Source organism: Doryrhamphus excisus, linkage group LG6, assembly GCF_037039965.1.
Source record: "Doryrhamphus excisus strain RoL-2023G ecotype Guam linkage group LG6, RoL_Dexc_Guam_v1.1, whole genome shotgun sequence".
Classification (NCBI taxonomy): Eukaryota; Metazoa; Chordata; class Actinopteri; order Syngnathiformes; family Syngnathidae; genus Doryrhamphus; species Doryrhamphus excisus.
The window spans coordinates 2,085,329-2,108,506 of NC_136362.1; the positions used below are offsets into that span (position 1 = coordinate 2,085,329).

The 23,178-nt window shown below is 34.6% G+C and overlaps 1 protein-coding gene across 1 annotated transcript in view; it reads right to left on the reverse strand.

The window, feature by feature from the left end:
• The window catches only part of tmtc2b (transmembrane O-mannosyltransferase targeting cadherins 2b), a 119,196-nt gene that overhangs the window by 47,414 nt on the left and 48,604 nt on the right, over positions 1 to 23,178 (reverse strand). The window lies entirely within an intron of this gene.

Consider the following 23,178-nt stretch of genomic DNA (forward strand, 5'->3'; position numbering starts at 1 on the left):
ACCTGTAGGACGGAGTATACTGAAAAATTCGATTTATGAGTCATTACTATTATTATTTTATTCATTTGTTCTTGGAACTTCTCGTCAACTTCTCGTACTTAAATGGCCACAATATGATCATAGACGTAAAGATCTGTAGTACCCACTAGGCCAGAAAAAGTTATTCTGAACAAAACCAGAATCGGTACCAGACCACGACGGTGAGGTCCCGCGTGAATAAACTAAAAAAAAAAACTGTGTTAATTAGTTGCTTGGTGGCTAATTCCCAATTTATTCCCTATTTAAGCAACAATCGGATACTGTGGAATCAACCCAAGTGCTCATTTGGAATTTAAACACTTTTTTGTCATTTTAGTAACATTCTAATTTAATTAAAAAATTATAATAAAAGTAAAGAAATAAATAAAAAGCAATAAAATAAAGTAAAAAAACAAATAAATAAATAAATTATATTAGGAAAGCAGGAAGTGAACAAATGTGGAGAAATATGATCTCAGGGAAGAACTACCATATGTGACAAAAAATTTAATTAAAAAAATTATAATAAAAGTAAAGAAATTAATAAAAAGCAATAAAATAAAGTAAAAAACAAACAAATAAAAAAATTATATTAGGAAAGCAGGAAGTGAACAAATGTGGAGAAATGTGATCTCAGGGAAGAACTAGCGTACGTGACAAAAAACAAACAAGAAAAATTGAATAAAAATAAATAAATAAATAAAAATGTAAAAAATAAAGTTAAAAAAAAACCTTAAATTATATTAGGAAAGCAGGAAGGGAACAAATTTGGAAAAATATGATCTCAGGGACTAACTAAATTTTAATATGATTTCAGGGAAGAACTAGCGTACGTGACAAATATATATATATATATATATATATATAATAAAAAAATAAAGAAATAAAAATTAATCAAGTTTAAAAAACAAAAAAAACTTAAATTATATTAGGAAAGCAGGAAGTGAACAAATGTGGAGAAATATGATCTCAGGGAAGAACTAGCGTATGTGACAAAAAAATGTAATTAAAAAAATTATAATAAAAGTAAAGAAATAAATAAAAAGCAATAAAATAAAGTAAAAAAAAAAAAATAAAAAAAATTATATTAGGAAAGCAGGAAGTGAACAAATGTGGAGAAATGTGATCTCAGGGAAGAACTAGCCTACGTGACAAAATAAGAATAAAAATAAATAAATAAATAAAAATTAATAAAATAAAGTAAAAAACAAATAAAAAATAAATTATATTAGGAAAGCAGGAAGTGAACAAATGTGGAGAAATGTGATCTCAGGGAGGAACTAGCGTACGTGACAAAAAAACAAACAAAAAAAATTGAATAAAAATAAATAAATAAAAATGTAGAAAATAAAGTTTAAAAAAAAAAAAAAATTATTATATTAGGAAAGCAGGAAGTGAACAAATTTGGAAAAATATGATCTCAGGGACTAACTAAATTTGAATATGATTTCAGGGAAGAACTAGCGTATGTGACAAAAAAAATTAAATAAAAAAATTATAATAAAAATAAATAAATAAATATAAATTAAAGTTAAAAAAACAAAAAAAAAACTTAAATTATATTAGGAAAGCGGGAAGTGAACAAATGTGGAAAAATATGATCTCAGGGACTAACTAAATTTGAATATGATTTCAGGGAAGAACTAGCGTATGTGACAAAAAAAATTAAATAAAAAAAATTATAATAAAAATAAATAAATAAATAAAAATTAAAGATAAAAAAACAAAAAAAAATTAAATTATATTAGGAAAGCAGGAAGTGAACAAATGTGGAAAAATATGATCTCAGGGAAGAACTAAATTTAAAACACTTCTATGCTAGGACTACGTTATGCTAGCCATAGCATTTCAGTAAGTGGAATCAAACTATGGAATGGATTGAGTAAAGGGAATCAAACAATGCACAACGATGAGCCAATTCAAGAAACAATACAAGCAGTTGATGTTTGCTAAATACAAGGATGAAGAGTCTTGAACCAGTCATGTACTTCGGTGCGTGACAAAAAATAAATTAAATAAAACAAAAATAAAACAAAATAATAATGAATAAAATAAAATAAAATAAAATAAAATAAAATAAAATAAAATAAATAAAAATTAAACTTTTTAAAATTATATTAGGAAAGCAGGAAGTGAACAAATGTGGGAAAATATGATCTCAGGGAAGAACTAAATTTAAAACACTTCTATGCTAGGACTACGTTATGCTAGCCATAGCATTTCAGTATGTGGAATCAAACTATGGAATGGATTGAGTAAAGGGAATCAAACAATGCACAACGATGAGCCAATTCAAGAAACAATACAAGCAGTTGATGTTTGCTAAATACAAGGATGAAGAGTCTTGAACCAGTCATGTACTTCGGTACGTGACAAAAAATAAATTAAATAAAACAAAAATAAAACAAAATAATAATAAATTAAATTAACTTAAATAAAATAAAATAAAATAAAATAAAATAAAATAAAATAAAATAAAATAAAATAAAATAAAATAAAATAAAATAAAATAAAATAAAATAAAATAAAATAAAATTAAACTTTTTAAAATTATATTAGGAAAGCAGGAAGTGAACAAATGTAATAATTACAAAGGAAATAAAACCATTACCATTACCATTCTTCATTCCAAGCCATTCCCAATCCGACACATGCATGCAGAGACCACGCTCAGATTACCTTTGAACCTGATGACGCGAAAACCAGTCTTGCCGTAGGCTGCAAAAACGCCTCATAAACATTAAACCACCTTTAAACTCCACACACCGAAGAGCTGAAGACGGATAAATCTCTATCTCGATATCTGCCGATCATCTTTGCCAATACAAAGAGCTCAAAGTCAAAATGAAGACCACAGGAAATTAAACACGAAACACGGGAGGAAATGTATGAATACCGAAGCTACTGTTGAACTCCAAAACCCTGGTATGGACTTAAAGATGAAAAACAGATAAGATCATTATTGAAGAAATACAAATAGATACAGTTCCTTATGTGGGTAGGATTTTTGGATTTAATATTCATAAACAATATGCAAAGCGCAGAAATGTGCAACACAAAACACAGTCTTTGGTAGAAGTGGTAGTATTTTAGTCCACGTTCAAACATGTAATACAGGAAAAAGACAGGAAGTGCATTGAAGTGGTCTGTCAGGACCAGGGCTTAAATCCAGAGCAGACTTTACTGGGGAGACTGGGGAGTTATTACACCCCAATCGTTGCTTCTGGGGGGTCCACAGGGGATTTACAAGGCACTTCTGTGGCCCACGCAAAAATCTGGAAGTCGACACGAAAAGCTATCGAGGTGCATGCTAATGAATACATTACAACTACAATGGAACCTTGGTTAGTGTCATGAACTCATTCCAAAAAAAATCCGACTCAAACTCGAACTGAAATTTCAGATTCATAAGTACACATAAATCAAACGAATCAAAGGAATAATCCGACATTTAAAATTAATTCTACCTTTCTTGATGTGAGTGTTCTCAAAGAGACAAGACGTCGCAACTAAAAAAATAGAATAAAATAAATAAATAAATACAAATTTAAAAAATAAAGTAAAAAAAAAAACAAGAAATTAAATAAATAAAACAAAATTACAATAAAAATAAAAAATACATAAATAAAAATTAATAAAATAAAGTAAAAAAACAAATAAAAATTTGTGGATACTGTGGAATCAACCCAAGTGCTCATTTGGAATTTAAACACTTTTTTGTCATTTTAGTAACATTCTAATTTAATTAAAAAATTATAATAAAAGTAAAGAAATAAATAAAAAGCAATAAAATAAAGTAAAAAAAACAAATAAAAAAATAAATTATATTAGGAAAGCAGGAAGTGAACAAATGTGGAGAAATATGATCTCAGCAAAGAACTAGCGTATGTGACAAAAAAATTTAATTAAAAAAATTATAATAAAAGTAAAGAAATAAATAAAAAGCAATAAAATAAAGTAAAAAAACTAATAAAAAAATTATATTAGGAAAGCAGGAAGTGAACAAATGTGGAGAAATGTGATCTCAGGGAAGAACTAGCGTACGGGACAAAAAACAAACAAGAAAAATTGAATAAAAATAAATAAATAAATAAAAATGTAAAAAATAAAGTTTAAAAAAAACCCTTAAATTATATTAAGAAAGCAGGAAGTGAACAAATTTGGAAAAATATGATCTCAGGGACTAACTAAATTTGAATATGATTTCAGGGAAGAACTAGCATATGTGACAAAAAAAAAAAAATTGCATAAAAATAAATAAATAAATTAAAGTTAAAAAAACAAAAAAAAAATTACATTAGGCCAGTGAGAGTAATTACTTTTATTGTTTTATGAGTTCTTATCCTGACACATTTTTGCAGGATTAATATGAACATCTGCAGGGTTGCTGTTGGCGCATCCAGGCACCTCCAGGACCTGGGGGTCTCTGATCAGGGTCACGGGAACCTTCCTTCTTCGGCACGTTCAAACACTTTTTATTGTCTAAGCAAATAGATATAAGAGTGATAACTAACATTATATTTATTCTATTTACATTTTCTTTTAACAGCCTTTTGTTTATAATCTAGTTGAAGGAGGAAGTTCAGTCGGACCCCATGAGGGCTGCATTTTTCAGCCCCGAGGGTTTCACATGCAATCCATTCAGAATTGAAACAATTTAGCCATTGTAAGGGAGCCGTGTGAATGAAAGATCGTTGGCGATGAAATGCAAAACAGCCTAATTGCAAAAGCCTCTTTTTTTCAATACACACACTCGTTATATTGAAATGACCAGCAAGAAAAATCAATCTCAAAGTTCTTTTCGAGGAGAAGCGTTTGCGGCACAATGAAGTGGAAACGGCTCGGAAAGAAATGTAATTAATTAGAGTGCAATGGAGTATTCTCCAAGCAGCTTTTTAAAGACACATCCATCACATTCGTTAGACAGCCAGCGGGAACCGGCTCCATCGGACTTGGCTTAGACCTCAGATGAAACCCAGAGAGGACCAGCTATGTCTGACCTGCCATCGATCCATCTTCTCTTCCTCTTATCAATTGCAACTTGTAAGATCAGTTTTTCTCCAACAACAAAAGCTCTTGGGTGTAAGAAACGATTGCTTGCAGTCCAGACGAGATAAGAAGACTCAATGTGGTTCCCATCCATATGAAGTGGTTTACAGTTTCAAGATGTACCAGATACCAAATACCAGCGACCATATACCAGATACCAGCGACCAGTGACCAGATACCAAATACCAGCGACCATATACCAAATACCAGTGACCAGATACCAAATACCAGCGACCATATACCAAATACCAGCGACCAGATACCAAATACCAGCGACCAGATACCAAATACCAGCGACCATATACCAGATACCAGCGACCAGTGACCAGATACCAAATACCAGCGACCATATACCAGATACCAGCGACCATATACCAGCGACCAGATACCAAATACCAGCGACCATATACCAGCGACCAGATACCAAATACCAGCGACCATATACCAGATACCAGCGACCAGATACCAAATACCAGCGACCATATACCAGATACCAGCGACCAGATACCAGATACCAGCGACCAGATACCAGATACCAGCGACCATATACCAAATACCAGCGACCAGATACCAAATACCAGCGACCATATACCAAATACCAGCGACCATATACCAAATACCAGCGACCATATACCAAATACCAGCGACCAGATACCAAATACAAGCGACCATATACCAGATACCAGCGACCATATACCAGCGACCATATACCAAATACCAGCGACCATATACCAAATACCAGCGACCAGATACCAAATACCAGCGACCATATACCAAATACCAGCGACCATATACCAGATACCAGCGACCAGATACCAAATACCAGATACCAGATACCAAATACCAGCGACCAGATACCAAATACCAGCGACCAAAATACCAAATACCAGTGACCAGATACCAAATACCAGCGACCAGATACCAGAAACAGCGACCAGATACCAAATACCAGCAACCAGATACCAAATACCAGATACCAGCGACCAGATACCAAATACCAGTGACCAAAATACCAAATACCAGTGACCAGATACCAAATACCAGCGACCAGATACCAAATACCAGCGACCAGATACCAGATACCAGCGACCAGATACCAAATACCAGCAACCAGATAACAAATACCAGCGACCAGATACCAGCGAACAGATACCAAATACCAGATACCAAATACCAGCGACCAGATACCAAATACCAGCGACCAGATACCAAATACCAGCGACCAGATACCAAATACCAGATACCAGCGAACAGATACCAAATACCATATACCAGATACCAGCGACCAGATACCAAATACCAGCGACCAGATACCAAATACCAGATACCAGCGACCAGATATCAAATACCAGCGACCAAAATACCAGATACCAGTGACCAGATACCAGATACCAAATACCATATACCAGTGACCATATACCAAATACCAGCGACCAAAATACCAAATACCAGCGACCAAAATACCAAATACCAGCGACCAGATACCAAATACCAGATACCAGCGACCAGATACCAAATACCAGCGACCAGATACCAAATACCAGATACCAGCAACCAGATACCAAATACCAGCGACCAGATACCAGATACCAGATATCAGATACCAGATACCAGCGACCAGATACCAGATACCAGCGACCAGATACCAGATACCAGATACCAGATACCAGCGACCAGATACCAGTGACCATATACCATATACCAGCCTCACGAAATCCCGCTAAGTATTTGATGGATGGCTCTGTGCTCCACATGTGTCACTGCTCCTTTTCGGCTGGATCAAGTAACCATCCCGTAACATCCCGTCCATCCTGTCTTGGTCATATTTCACTTTGAGTCTGGCCATACCATTTTTTTTTCAGCACAGGGAGAAATTCCACTCACAAGCACAATAACGGGTGCATTGTGGAAGCGACCTGGTAGCTTCCTTATGCACTAAGTCATGAGAAATGTAGAAGGACGCTGAGTGATGTCACTGTGATGTGAGGTGGCACAAATCCAGGCTTTGCAGATCCATTAGTGTTTTCACTTGACTCGTTTCTGATGACAGCAGAACTCCAATCTGGAACACTTAAAAAAAAAAATAAAATAAATTTGTGTACACGCTGGCATGCGACGCAATCCCAGAAAATGTAAAAATATTCAACTTTTCATCTCAGTTGCTCAGACAAGGACCAATCAGCTTAGCAGTGCTGCCTAAACGTGGGGAAAAATAATAATAATACATACCCTGTCAGATTTCACAGAGCTATTTGACATTTCTAAAAAAAACGATATAAACAAAAAAACAGCGCCATGGGATGTTGTTGGCGCTTGAGTAAACATGCATTATCCGTAAGGATAATTATGAATTGCACCTATTTTTTGCAATAAGTGCAAACAGTGCATACTTTCCTTCTATTCTGTCAGTGACTTGCTGAGCTTTGCTTTTTATCCACAAACATTCATATGAACGTGTGGACACGATCCCTGGACTTGTCCCAGTTCTTTTTCTTTACTGGGCACATTGGACTGATTATCACAGTGGTGAAGCAAAACCACACGGCACTCCTCGAAATGGAAGTCGTGGAAAACATCTTCATTTGCAGTACGTGGTCGTTTTTAAAAAGTGAATTAGTCTGGTATCGTTTTGTTGTTGTTGTTGTTTTTTCGTGAGTTGAACCGTTTTGTAAGAAGTAACACGTGTCCCAACATGGACGATGAGTTTGTTGTTACATATGCAGGTCGACTAAATGCACTTTCATTGGAAAAAAGTACTTTTATTTAAAAAAAACTACATATTTTTTTACATTATAATAGCTGTATTCAGTATTATTTAACACATTAAATAGCAAACAGCCAGACTGCCCGCTCCAGTTTTGTTTTGTTTTTTGCGCCAGAAACAAAAAGAGGTGAGGAAGCACCTCGGCAATTAAAGAGAGCACATTTGGTGCAGTTTTAAGCCTGAAAAACTGCTTAAAGCTTATTAAATTTGTTAATAAATAAACAAATATAAGTTTTCATCTGGAAAAATGACTTAAAATGTATTCAATTTGTCAATAAATACACAAATATAACAAGTTTTCATCTGGAAAAACGACTTAAAATTTATTCAATTTGTCAGTAAACTATTATTTTCAGGTTGTGGCATAGTTGCGTGTATATTTGGATAAAAATTAGCGTCAAAGTGAAAGTTATGTTTAAAATGCATGTTTTCACAAAAACCTTTTTTTTTTTGTTGAGAACTGATATTTTGCTGAAACTTCTTTATGTTCTACTGCTGATTACTGAAGGGCGGAAAAAGGTAGAAACAAAATTTTCTAGTTTAACCTTTCTTTTGGTGTATACCATGTCTATATCACTCTTGAACGCAATAGTCAATAATATATAAAATGGGACGGATTAAAAAAAAAAATGGTTGGGATTGAATGAGTTAAGCTTAAAAATTTTAAAGGTTATTTTTGTATTTTTATTTATTTGTATTTTATTTATTTATTTTTAATGTATTTTCCGGGCTGTAAGTCTCACTTTCTTTCATAGGTTGGCTTTTTTTTTAAAGTTTTTTTTTAATTTTTTTAAAGTTTTTTTTGTGTTTTTATTTATTTGTATTTTACTTGTATTTTTTTGTGGTATTTTCCGGACTATAAGTCGCACTTTTTTTCATCAGTTGGCTTTTTTACAGTAACTGTAACATTTGTTCACTTCCTGACTTTCTTATATAATTTAAGTTTAAAAAAATGTTTTAAGTTATTTTTTTATTTTTTATTTATTTGTATTTTATTTGTGTTTTTTATTTTTTTTTTAATGTATTTTCCGGACTATAAGTCGCACTTTTTTTCATCAGTTGGCTTTTTTACAGTAACTGTTACATTTGTTCACTTCCTGCCTTTCTTATATAATTTAAGTTTAAAAATATGTTTTAAGTTTTTTTTTTTATTTGTATTTTATTTGTGTTTTTTATTCATTTTTTTAAATGTATTTTCCGGATTATAAGTCGCACTTTTTTTCATCAGTTGGCTTTTTTACAGTAACTGTTACATTTGTTCACTTCCTGCCTTTCTTATATAATTTAAGTTTAAAAAAATGTTTTAAGTTTTTTTTATTATTATTTATTTATTTGTATTTTATTTGTGTTTTTTATTTATTTATTTTTTATGTATTTTCCGGACTATAAGTCGCACTTTTTTTCATCAGTTGGCTTTTTTACAGTAACTGTAACATTTGTTCACTTCCTGCCTTTCTTATATAATTTAAGTTTAAAAAAATGTTTTAAGTTTTTTTTTTTTTTTTTTTAGTTGTATTTTATTTGTGTTTTTTATTCATTTTTTATAATGTATTTTCCGGATTATAAGTCGCACTTTTTTTCATCAGTTGGCTTTTTTACAGTAACTGTTACATTTGTTCACTTCCTGCCTTTCTTATATAATTTAAGTTTAAAAAAATGTTTTAAGTTTTTTTTTTTTTTTTTTATTTGTATTTTATTTGTGTTTTTTATTTATTTATTTTTTTATGTATTTTCCGGATTATAAACAAGTTAGCGGTTTATAAGGACACAACAGAATGTGAAAACCATAAATGTTCAACTTTAACTGAAAATCACGCTAAGCAGGGGTGGATGCTAACCAAGGTATTACTGTTTTTTTTTACAAACATTCATATAAATCGTTAATCGCTAATCGTTATCATTCAGCGGGGGGATACCAAGCAAGGCTATTTTTGTCATCGAAAGCGTTTTCCAGCTCCATTTTTAGTGCTCAAATATGCGGTTCGCACGTGGACAAAAGACCAAAATATGTGCCTGTGGAAGAGCTTCTGTGTTTGCGTGGACATCGCAGGGATGCTTCTGAAATATGTTACATCACTTCAGGCTCAATAACAAAGATTTTCCAAGAGTGGGAAGGCAACATCAGAGCCATATTGCGACGTTAATTACAATTCCATATGAAATTACCGAGAAACCACATCAAGTTTGATATCAGGTTGCGAATATTCTGATGGGGGAAAATGATTCATTTTCATAAAAAAGCATCATATCATACAATTGCAGGACATGCCGAGTCTGTAAAGATCCAAAATCCTTAAGAGGAGACATAACATGTTACGGTGCCAACACATCTGGGAGCTCTTCTCCCAGTCTGCAGATTCCGTGGCGTAGTGGCGGAGTGGTGTCGGAGTGAGTTATCATATCTTGGTGTGTGGCCAAGATGCCAAGGCGGCATTGGAGACGTCTCCAAAACCTTTCTCGGTTGATCTTTTATTTTTTTGCTATTTCCGGCCACCTTTGATTGGGCATTGGGCAGACATTTCAGAACTACAAATTAAAGCACTTCAATCCTCCCTCTGAGACTTTTATGATCCTATAATGGTTTTTATGATGGATCTCATGTGTGTTGCTGGTCCCGGTTTAATCAACACCAAATGTCATGGTGTTACTGGGATACGGTGGTCAACCATAACATGACACAGCAGATGGTTCGGGGTTTCAACATCGCCGGAGCCATTTTGTGTATTGCAGAAATCCTCCCCCTGAGGATTCTAAGTGGGTATCGAATAGAGGATAAGGGAATATTAAAGAACCAAATTATAGAATGAGAACCAGATTGTTTATTCCTGACAACAATACCTAATACAGACGTCCGGGCTTATCTGCAGTCCCTGTATGCCTACAAGTAAGCGGGTCTTATTACAGTACAGCTGCAAAAAGCACCCTTCCTCAAAGAACCAAATTATAGAATGAGAACCAGATTATTTATTCCTGACAACAATACCTAATACAGACGTCCGGGCTTATCTGCAGTCCCTGTATGCCTACAAGTAAGCGGGTCTTATTACAGCGCAGCTGCAAAAAGCACCCTTCCTCAAAGAACCAAATTATAGAATGAGAACCAGATTATTTATTCCTGACAACAATACCTAATACAGACGTCCGGGCTTATCTGCAGTCTCTGTATTCCTACAAGTAAGCGTGTCTTATTACAGCGCAGCTGCAAAAAGCACCCTTCCTTAAAGAACCAAATTATAGAATGAGAACCAGATTATTTATTCCTGACAACAACACCTAATACAGACGTCCGGGCTTATCTGCAGTCCCTGTATGCCTACAAGTAAGCTGGTCTTATTACAGTACAGCTGCAAAAAGCACCCTTCCTTAAAGAACCAAATTATAGAATGAGAACCAGATTATTTATTCCTGACAACAAAACCTAATACAGACGTCCGGGATTATCTGCAGTCCCTGTATGCCTACAAGTAAGCGTGTCTTATTACAGCGCAGCTGCAAAAAGCACCCTTCCTTAAAGAACCAAATTATAGAATGAGAACCAGATTATTTATTCCTGACAACAATACCTAATACAGACGTCCGGGCTTATCTGCAGTCCCTGTATTCCTACAAGTAAGCTGGTCTTATTACAGTACAGCTGCAAAAAGCACCCTTCCTCAAAGAACCAAATTATAGAATGAGAGCCAGATTATTTATTGCATGCGTGGGTTTTCTCCGGGTACTCCGGTTTCCTAACCCACATTCCAAAAAACATGCTAGGTTAATTAGCGACTCCAAATTGTCCATAGGTATGAATGTGAGTGTGAATGGTTGTTTGTCTATATGTGCCCTGTGATTGGGTGATGAATGAATGAATATGGCAGATCATTTAGAAATCTATATTTTTATTAACCCGTGCATGTGGACTAATCAGGGACTTTCAGGGATGAATTGATGCATCGAAAAACAATTTTCTAGATTAATCGATGACAGAAATAATCGTTTTAACCCAACCCTAGTTGGTTGTCAGTTGGAATTTAAGAACATCATCTCAAAAATGTATGCTTGGGATTACTTTTGATGGCAAAATAAATGTTCTCTGATTGCGTCCTTAGGAGAATAAAAGCTTGACGGAACGCCAAACCAGCGTTCCTTGGCATCGTCGTGGAAATGGGACATGTTGTAATGCGATTGGTCAGTCGAGTCGTGGAATGCGTTTATTGAGGTTGAGATGACGAAAGCCGATCTGCGAATCTTCCGAGGGTTTTATTCTGTGTTGTTTCAAGTCATTACGGTTCATGAAAATATGACCAGCAGCTGACATTTTGACGTTTTTACAAGATCCGAATCAGTAATTATTATCATTATAATTATGTTATGATTATCATTCTTATGTCTATTTTCTTCTCTGCAGTTTGATTCTATTTCATGCATTTTTCACATAGTTGGTTAGCTTTACTTTGTAATAAAGTCAGACATGAGGATTTGGTGGCCAAGTGGTGAACAGTTCAATGGTCGCCATAGAGATTTGAGGTCAGCAAAGGCTGCAGCTCTAAGAACTGATTTTTGTTTTTGTTGGTATTTATACTCCTATTACATATTACTAGCAAATTTGTGGTTTTGTTTTTGTAATTTGAATGATTTGTAGTCATATTTATATGTATTTAGTGCTCATTGCCTCTACGGTAGCTAACATTAGCTAGCTACAGTTTGCTAATTAGTTAGCTATTATGGGCTAATAACAATAAAAGCAATCTTCACTCGCTTAAATGTACTGCAAAAAAGGTCAGTAAGGATAATTCATAATGTGCTATATATATCACTATATTGACAGTTACCATGGTACCCATTATGGCATTGGATGCTCATATCACCATGTACTTTGGTATGTGAAAATAAAATAAAATAAAATAAAATTAAATTAAATAAATTTTATTTAATTTTATTTAATTTTAATAAATTAGATTAAAATAAAAAAATTAATTTAATTTAATTTAATTTAATTTAAAAAAATTTAATTTAATTTAATTTAATTTAATTTAATTTAATTTAATTTAATTTAATTTAATTTAATTTAAATATTTTTTTATTTTATTTTATTTTATTAAAATAAAATAAAATATATATATTTTTTATTTTATTTTATTTTATTTTATTTTATTTTATTTTATTTTATTTTATTTTATTTTATTTTATTTTATTTTATTTAATAGCACATCATGAATTATCCTTACTGACCTTTTTTTGCAGTACATTTAAGCGAGTGAAGATTGCTTTTATAGTTATTAGCCCATATTAGCTAACTAATTAGCAAACTGTAGCCAGCTAATTTATTTAATAAAATAAAATAAAATAAAATAAAATAAAATAAAATAAAATAAAATAAAATAAAATAAAATAAAATAAAATAAAATAAAATAAAATAAAATAAAATAAAATAAAATAAATAACTGAGCAGTCGCAGCTTGGTCTTTGGTCTGAGCCCCCTTTGATAACCGTATAAAAAATGATACTGTATAGAAGTTCATTGTACTCAACATTTCCAGGTCAACTTTTTGGCAAATTAGACTAGAAATTGCACATTTTCCGAAATTTTACAAAAGTTCATGTGTGAGATAGCACCCCTAAATCTCTTTGCAAAAGACATTTTTATGTTCATTCGGAAAAAAATGGAATGCCAGCCAAATTATTATGATATTATGAATTAAAAATGACCCATTCAAATTTGATGCACCCTAATGCTCAGCTATTAGCTAACTGTCATTAGCAAACTGTACTTAGCTAATGTTAGCTACAGTAGAGGCAATGAGCGCTAAATACTTATAAATATGACTACAAATCATTCAAATTACAAAAACAAAACCACAAATTTGCGATAAATATGTAATTGTAGTATAAATACCAACAAAAACATAAAGATCACCTCAGAGTTGCAGTTTTTGCTGACCTCAAATCTCCATGGCGACCATTTTATTCCACAAAAACAGATCATGTATTGGAAAAATATTTTGTATGTGTTGTTTCTTCATATATTGGAACACTTTTAGTACCTCGTCTTTTATTAATACTTTTTTTATGCTTCATCTCTGTAGTTTTTCAGTCATCCATTCATCTTTTTCCACTTATCCGAGATCCGGGGGCAGCAGGGAAGCCCGGACTTCTACGTCATCCGGCTACGTCACGGCTCGTTTCCTTGCCAGTTGAGTCTCTTCAACGTGTCCTGGTCTCACCAAGACTCTGAAACCGACCCCTTTGGCTTCAGCTCATTGGAGGGGGAAGCTAGCTCTTAGTGGCCACTCTTCCCGTGGAATGAGACAATCTTTGGGATATTTTTTCCATTTCTTTTACTCTTTTCTTTGAAGTCCGGGGGGTTGGAAAGCTCTCGTTAGTTTCGTGTGCCGTGGTTGGACTCGCCGCAGAGCAACCAAAGTCCACAATTTTTCTATCCACTGCAGAGTGGAAATAATTCCGGAAAAATTCCCTGGAAATAGACACACTTCCATATCCAGTTGTATAACCACAGCACTATTTATGGCTTTCCCTGATGCGGACAATGTCCCGTTCCCGAACAGAAGCAGTGGAGTGTATCTCCTTGTAGGAAGCAGGTGGCAAAGGTCAAAGGTCACTTGCTGAGTCCAATCTATCACATGCTGGCAGAAGCCATTGGAGCATAGAAGAGCATATGTGAAGCCTCAGGTAAAAATGTCATGCCTGTGTGGGCTTTGTTTCCTTTTACCTCGTCTAAAAAACACTGCTAGCCTGTCTTAGTTTGTGTAACAAATGTCTTAGTTATTATCTTAGTTATAATCTTATATATATACAAATAAAAATAGACGATGTAGACATTGAAAGGGTGAAAGAAAATACATTTCAAGGGATTAAATTAAATTAAATTAAATTAAATTAAATTAAATTAAATTAAATTAAATTAAATTAAATTAAATTAAATTAAATTAAATTAAATTAATTTTATTTTAATAAAATAAAATAAAATTTAATAAAATTAAATACAATTAAATAAAACTTAAACTATATTAGGAAAGCAGGAAGTGAACAAATGTAACAGTTACTGATTGTAAAAGTACCAGATGAAGGGGTAGGATTTAATAAGTTTTGCTTAAAAGTCCCGCTAAATTTAAATGAATAAATAATAAAAAAAATACAAATGAATAGAAAATGTATTTAAAAATATTTATATATTATATTAGGAAAGCAGGAAGTGAACAAAAGTAACAGTTACTGATTGTAAAAGTACCAGATGGAGGGGTAGGATTTAATAAGCTTTGCTTCACCTCAAAGTCCCGCAAAATAAAATTTATAAAAAATGTATTTAAAAAAAATATATTAGGAAAGCAGGAAGTGAACAAATGTAACAGTTACTGATTCTAAAAGTACCAGATGGAGAGGTAGGATTTAATAAGCTTTGCTTCAAAATCCCACTAAATTTAAATAAAAAAAAACAAATTAATAAAAAATGTGTTAAAATTTTTTTTTTAATTATATTAGGAAAGCAGGAGGTGAACAAATGTAACAGTTACTGATTGTAAAAGTACCAGATGGATGGGGTAGGATTTAATAAGCTTTGCTTCACCTCAAAGTCCCGCTAAATTTAAATAAAAAAATAATTAAAAAAATAAATAAAATTAATAAAAAATCTATTAAAAAAACAACTTAAATTATATTAGGAAAGCAGGAAGTGAACAAATGTAACATTTACTGATTGTAAAAGTACCAAATGGAGGGGTAGGATTTAATAAGCTTTGCTTCAAAGTCCCGCTAAATTTAAATAAATAAAAAATAATAAAAAAAAAATAAAAATTAATTAAAAATATATTAAAAAACTTTAAATTAAATTAAATTAAATTAAATTAAATTAAATTAAATTAAATTAAATTAAATTAAATTAAATTAAATTAAATTAAATTAAAACTTGAACTATATTAGGAAAGCAGGAAGTGAACAAATGTAACAGTTACTGATCGTAAAAGTACCAGATGGAGGGGTAGGATTTAATAAGCTTTGCTTCTTCCTACTCCTTTTGGACATGTGGAACTGGGAACTGATTATGGGATGCATTCAATTGGAATCTGATGCATGTTCAAATGAAATAAAACCTAGACTAATGGACCTAACGTTCTATACGGTAGAATCTGAGTCTGCACAGCACAGGTAAGCCCTGTCAGCTCTGTCACCAATCACACACATAACACACACACACACACACTTTTTCCCAAACGCCTCCAGCAGTGACCTTGCACTAACATCCAAAGTGTGAACAGAAAATGGGAGGTGTGAAAAGATAAAGCATGTCAGCTTGACATTCACTAAGAGCCCAGCTGCGTCCGTGCCAGGATTCAGACATGATTTTTCAAAGTGCGGGTCAGCGCGTGGCGGACGCGGACAACATGACCTCAGACGAACGTCTCGACTCGACTTTCTCTGATGATAAAGACTTTTTTTTCTGCTGACACGACAACACCAACATCATTGTTTTTTCATCTCGGGTACACGTCCAAGTATCGGATTTCGGATTATGGTTTCAAAGAGCTCAAAATGGTTGACTGAGAAATATCACAGCCTCAGGCCTGGACTGACACAAGGAATACAATACCATGTGGGAAAAATTGGTCACATGACAAAACATGAGGCTGGACCTCATTAGAATTTATTAATTTATTATACTTATTGTGTGGAAATATGGGCTAATAATAATAATAATAATTATAAAAGCAATCTTCACTCGCTAAATGTACTGCAAAAAAAGGCCAGTAAGGATAATTCATAATGCCGCCTACAGAGAACATACTAACTCCTTATTTGTAAAATCACAAATACTTCAACTTGCTGATATAGTTCATATTCAAACAGCTAAAATAATAATACATAAGGATAAAAATGTCATCCAATACTTTGCTACAAGAGAGGAGAAATATGATCTCAGGGAAGAACTAGCGTACATGAAAAAAAAATTAAATAAAAATGAATTATAATAAAAATAAATAAATACAAATTTAAAAAAATAAAAAAAACTTAAATATTAAATGTTATTATAAATTTGATTATATTAGGAAAGCAGGAAGTGAACAAATGTGGAGAAATATGATCTCGAAAGAACTAGCGTACCTGACAAAAAATACAAATAAATTATAATAAAAATAAATAAATAAAATTTAATAAAATAAATTAAAAAGAAAACTTAAATATTCAATTTTATTAAATTTTATTATATTAGGAAAGCAGGAAGTGAACAAATGTGGAGAAATATGATCTCAGGCAAGAACTAAATTTGAAACACTTACATGCTAGGACTACGTTAAAAAGCCATAGCATTTCAGTATGCGGAATCAAACTATGATTTAATTTAATTTAATTTAATTTAATTTAATTTAATTTAATTTAATTTAATTTAATTTAATTTAATTTAATTTAATTTAATTTAATTTAATTTAATTTATAAAAAAATTAACATAACAAAGAATCCTAGATTTTTCAAAATGAGCCTACAAACTACAGTATGGAGGAAATAGTCTAGTAAATGCGTGTTTTTCCACATAAAGTGCGGCACACACACCTACCCTGACCAACTATGCAGCACTCGGATGCTATAAAGTCGTAGCCTGGAAGCAGCCCAGCACATGGAAGAGCTTTAATTACGCCTGCTGGCACCTCAGCTTGATTTAATGACTCACATGGAGCAGAGGGCTTCAATGCATTGGATTTTTTTGGGATTACCCTTGGTTAACAGAGGTAGCCTTGGTTAACAGACAAAAAAAAAATTCAAGCCCCGTTCTCATTTTGAAAGCTTCCAATCTGGATGACATATATAACATAATATCAGCTGGTCATTTTGTGGCAGGGCTTCAAAGCATTGGATTTTTTTGGGATTACCCTTGGTTAACAGAGGTAGCCTTGGTTAACAGACGAAAAAAAAAATTCAAGCCCCTTTCTCATTTTGAAAGCTTCCAATCAGGATGACATACATAACAATATCAGCTGGTCCTTTTGTGGCAGGGCTTCAATGCATTGAATTTTTTCGGGATTACCCTTGGTTAACAAAGGTAGCCTTGGTTAACAGACGAAAAAAAAGATTTCAAGCCCCTTTCTCATTTTGAAAGCCTCCAATCTGGATGACATATATAACAACATAATGTCAGATGGTCCTTTTGTGGCAGGGCTTCAAAGCATTGGATTTTTTTGGGATTACCCTTGGTTAACAAAGGTAGCCTTGGTTAACAGACGAAAAAAAATATTTCAAGCCCCTTTCTCATTTTGAAAGCTTCCAATCAGGATGACATAAATAACAATATCAGCTGGTCCTTTTGTGGCAGGGCTTCAATGCATTTAATTTTTACGGGATTACCCTTGGTTAACAAAGGTAGCCTTGGTTAACAGACGAAAAAAAAAATTCAAGCCCCTTTCTCATTTTGAAAGCTTCCAATCAGGATGACATACATAACAATATCAGCTGGTCCTTTTGTGTCAGGGCTTCAATGCATTGGATTTTTGGGGGGATTACCCTTGGTTAACAGAGGTAGCCTTGGTTAACAGACGAAAAAAAAATTCAAGCCCCTTTCTCATTTTGAAAGCTTCCAATCTGGATGACATACATAACATAATATCAGCTGGTCCTTTTGTGGCAGGGCTTCAATGCATTGGATTTTTTTGGGATTACCCTTGGTTAACAAAGGTAGCCTTGGTTAACAGACGAAAAAAAAAATTCAAGCCCCTTTCTCATTTTGAAAGCTTCCAATCTGGATGACATACATAACAATATCAGCTGGTCCTTTTGTGGCAGGGCTTCAATGCATTGGATTTTTTTGGGATTACCCTTGGTTAACAAAGGTAGCCTTGGTTAACAGACGAAAAAAAAAAATTCAAGCCCCTTTCTCATTTTGAAAGCTTCCAATCAGGATGACATACATAACAATATCAGCTGGTCCTTTTGTGGCAGGGCTTCAATGCATTTAATTTTTACGGGATTACCCTTGGTTAACAAAGGTAGCCTTGGTTAACAGACGAAAAAAAAAAGATTTCAAGCCCCTTTCTCATTTTGAAAGCTTCCAATCAGGATGACATACATAACAATATCAGCTGGTCCTTTTGTGGCAGGGCTTCAAAGCATTGGATTTTTTGGGGATTACCCTTGGTTAACAGAGGTAGCCTTGGTTAACAGACGGAAAAAAAATTCAAGCCCCTTTCTCATTTTGAAAGCTTCCAATCAGGATGACATACATAACATAATATCAGCTGGTCCTTTTGTGGCGGGGCTTCAATGCATTGGATTTTTTCGGGATTACCCTTGGTTAACAGAGGTAGCCTTGGTTAACAGACGAAAAAAAAATTCAAGCCCCTTTCTCATTTTGAAAGCTTCCAATCAGGATGACATACATAACATAATATCAGCTGGTCCTTTTGTGGCAGGGCTTCAATGCATTGGATTTTTTTGGGATTACCCTTGGTTAACAAAGGTAGCCTTGGTTAACAGACGAAAAAAAAAATTCAAGCCCCTTTCTCATTTTGAAAGCTTCCAATCTGGATGACATACATAACAATATCAGCTGGTCCTTTTGTGGCAGGGCTTCAATGCATTGGATTTTTTTGGGATTACCCTTGGTTAACAAAGGTAGCCTTGGTTAACAGACGAAATACAAAGATTTCAAGCCCCTTTCTTAAATGTGTACGGTACTTGGAGCTCCCGGGAGAGGCTCCCAACTATTTATACAACGGAAGCCAAAGTGGTCAAATGAAACTGAAATTTGAACATATAATTTGCCGAGAAAGACAATCAGATAAGCAAGACCCTCTCGCTCATTCCTAGCGTTAAATGTCAAAGTACTTTAGCTGTGTAATTAAAGACTATGCTAGCTCACTGTGGTCTGTCAGTCATGCATTCAGCGAAAGGGGGTCCCTACTTAGAGTCGTGCAACTCTAAGAGGGGGAGAATGCGGTTGTATTTGTATTTGTTTGTCTATGTGTGTGTTTATATGTGAGAGTAATTACTTTTATTATTTTATGAGTTCTTATCTTGACACATTCTTGCAGGATTAACATTAGCAACTGCAGGGTTCCTGTTCCAGGCACCTCCAGGACCTGGGGGTCTCTGATTAGGGTCACGGGAACCTTCCTTCTTCAGCGCATTCAAACACTTTCTATTGTCTAAGCAAATGGGTATAAGGGTGATAACTAATGTTATATTTATTCTATCTACATTTTATTCTAACAGTGGCCTACATGCTAGCATGTTGGGATTCCGATCCGGATTTACAGCCCTCTCTCAGATTTGGGGCTACATGGATCACAGCTAAATTGGGTAAAATTCCAAATGTTGAAAAACTCCCCAAAATGAAATACGTGCTTCGACTGGTGAAGCACATTGTTTAGTTATGAATAATAATCATTCATTCATTCATGGGAATAACAATTTCTACTGCTTATTCACCCGCCAGTCACATATCAATACAGTAGAACGCGAGAAAACATTTTCCAGTTTTTCAAAAACACATTAATTAATAAATCATGCGATTTAGTGATCTAAAAAATAAATAACATTTAAAAAATAAAGCACATTTTATTTTAATATTTTATTTATTTTTTATTTATTTTTTATTTATTTTTTATTTTAATATTTTAATATTTTAATATTTTAATATTTTAATATTTTAATATTTTAATATTTTAATATTTTAATATTTTAATATTTTAATATTTTAATATTTATTTTTTGTCAATACTTTAATTTAAAAAATATGTTTTTAAAATAAAACTTCAAAATTAATAAGTAATAATTTGTTAGTAATTTTTTTAAATAAAATCTTCATTTTGCTGCAGGACTCTCACATAAGAAGCAACGCAGTTTCATCTTTTTTTACTTTTATTTTAATATTTTAATATTTTAATATTTTAATATTTTAATATTTTAATATTTTAATATTTTAATATTTTAATATTTTTAATATTTTTAATATTTTAATGTTATGTTGGGATTCCGATCCGGATTTACAGCCCTCTCCCGACGGAATGACAAGCTGTAGTTGCCAAAAGTGCCTGACAAGCCGCATCATTCCTGATTTATCCCAAAGCAAAGCAAACCCCGCTGTGAGCTGTAACCTCACTTCTTTCTTTATAGTACTTAAACACGACATTCCCGTTTCTCTTTTTGTTCAAGTTGGAATTGAGTCTGGAGTAAATTTAGACGAAGCCTCCCAAGGTGAAATGAAAGCAGTCAGGACAACACAGTGTCACACTTGGGAACTGTACGGGATTAACATAGCGTGTGTCGTGGCTTTAAGAGGAAACAGTCAAACGTAAAAGTCGATATCAGTGTAGAAGCTCAATCGGCCTGCGAAGAGTCACCGAAAAACATTAGCCATGTTTTTCTCTTTCCCAATGGAATCTTTACGTTCCGAATGACCTTTCCGAAAGCAATGGTATCCATGGAAAGGAATATTCCAATCTCTTGTTTACATGTGGTGCTATAATCAACCAGAATAGTCAACAGGGCATGCCCAGTAAAACGGAAACCTTCCTTCCTTCCTGACTGAGTTTCCTTCCTTCCTTCCTGACTGAGCTTCCTTCCTTCCTTCCTGACTGAGCTTCCTTCCTTCCTTCCTGACTGAGCTTCCTTCCTTCCTTCCTGACTGAGCTTCCTTCCTTCCTAAGCTTCCTTCCTTCCTTCCTTCCTAACCTCCCTTCCTTCCTCCCTTCCTTCCTTCCTTCCTTCCTTCCTTCCCAACCTTCCTTCCTTCCTGACTGAGCTTCCTTCCTTCCTTCCTGACTAAGCTTCTTTCCTTCCTTCCTCACTGAGCTTCCTTCCTTCCTGACTAAGCTTCCTTCCTTCCTTCCTGACTGAGCTTCCTTCCTTCCTTCCTTCCTTCTTTCCTCCCCTCTTCCTTCCTTCCTTCCTTCCTGACTGAGCTTCCTTCCGTCCTTCCTTAGTTCCTTCCTTCCTTCTTTCCTTCCTTCCTTCCTGACTGAGCTTCCTTCCTTCCTTCCTTCCTAACTTCCCTTCCTTCCTTCCTTCCTGACTGAGCTTCCTTCCTTCCTTCCTTCCTGACTGAGCTTCCTTCCTTCCTTCCTTCCCAACCTTCCTTCCTTCCTGACTGAGCTTCCTTCCTTCCTTCCTGACTGAGCTTCCTTCCTTCCTTCCTTCCTTCCTAACCTCCCTTCCTTCCCAACCTTCCTTCCTTCCTTCCTTCCTTCCTGACTGAGCTTCCTTCCTTTCTTCCTGACTAAGCTTCTTTCCTTCCTTCCTTCCTTCCTTCCTTCCTTCCTTCCTTCCTTCTTTCCTTCCTTCCTGACTGAGCTTCCTTCCTTCCTTCCTTCCTGACTGAGCTTCCTTCCTTCCTTCCTTCCCAACCTTCCTTCCTTCCTGACTGAGCTTCCTTCCTTCCTTCCTGACTGAGCTTCCTTCCTTCCTTCCTTCCTTCCTAACCTCCCTTCCTTCCCAACCTTCCTTCCTTCCTTCCTTCCTTCCTGACTGAGCTTCCTTCCTTTCTTCCTGACTAAGCTTCTTTCCTTCCTTCCTTCCTTCCTTCCTTCCTTCCTTCTTTCCTTCCTTCCTGACTGAGCTTCCTTCCGTCCTTCCTTAGTTCCTTCCTTCCTTCTTTCCTTCCTTCCTTCCTGACTGAGCTTCCTTCCTTCCTTCCTTCCTTCCTTCCTGACTGAGCTTCCTTCCTTCCTTCCCAACCTTCATTCCTTCCTTCCTTCCTTCCTTCCTGACTGAGCTTCCTTCCTTCTTTCCTTCCTTCCTTCCTTCCTTCCTTCCTTCCTTCCTTCCTTCCTTCCTTCCTTTCTTCCTTCCTTCCTTCCTTCCTGACTGAGCTTCCTTCCTTCCTTCCTGACTGAGCTTCCTTCCTTCCTTCCTGACTAAGCTTCTTTCCTTCCTTCCTCACTGAGCTTCCTTCCTTCCTGACTAAGCTTCCTTCCTTCCTTCCTGACTGAGCTTCCTTCCTTCCTTCCTTCCTTCTTTCCTCCCCTCTTCCTTCCTTCCTTCCTTCCTGACTGAGCTTCCTTCCGTCCTTCCTTAGTTCCTTCCTTCCTTCTTTCCTTCCTTCCTTCCTGACTGAGCTTCCTTCCTTCCTTCCTTCCTAACTTCCCTTCCTTCCTTCCTTCCTGACTGAGCTTCCTTCCTTCCTTCCTTCCTGACTGAGCTTCCTTCCTTCCTTCCTTCCTTCCCAACCTTCCTTCCTTCCTGATTGAGCTTCCTTCCTTCCTTCCTTCCTTCCTAACCTCCCTTCCTTCCCAACCTTCCTTCCTTCCTTCCTTCCTTCCTGACTGAGCTTCCTTCCTTTCTTCCTGACTAAGCTTCTTTCCTTCCTTCCTTCCTTCCTTCCTTCCTTCCTTCCTTCCTTCCTTCCTTCCTTCTTTCCTTC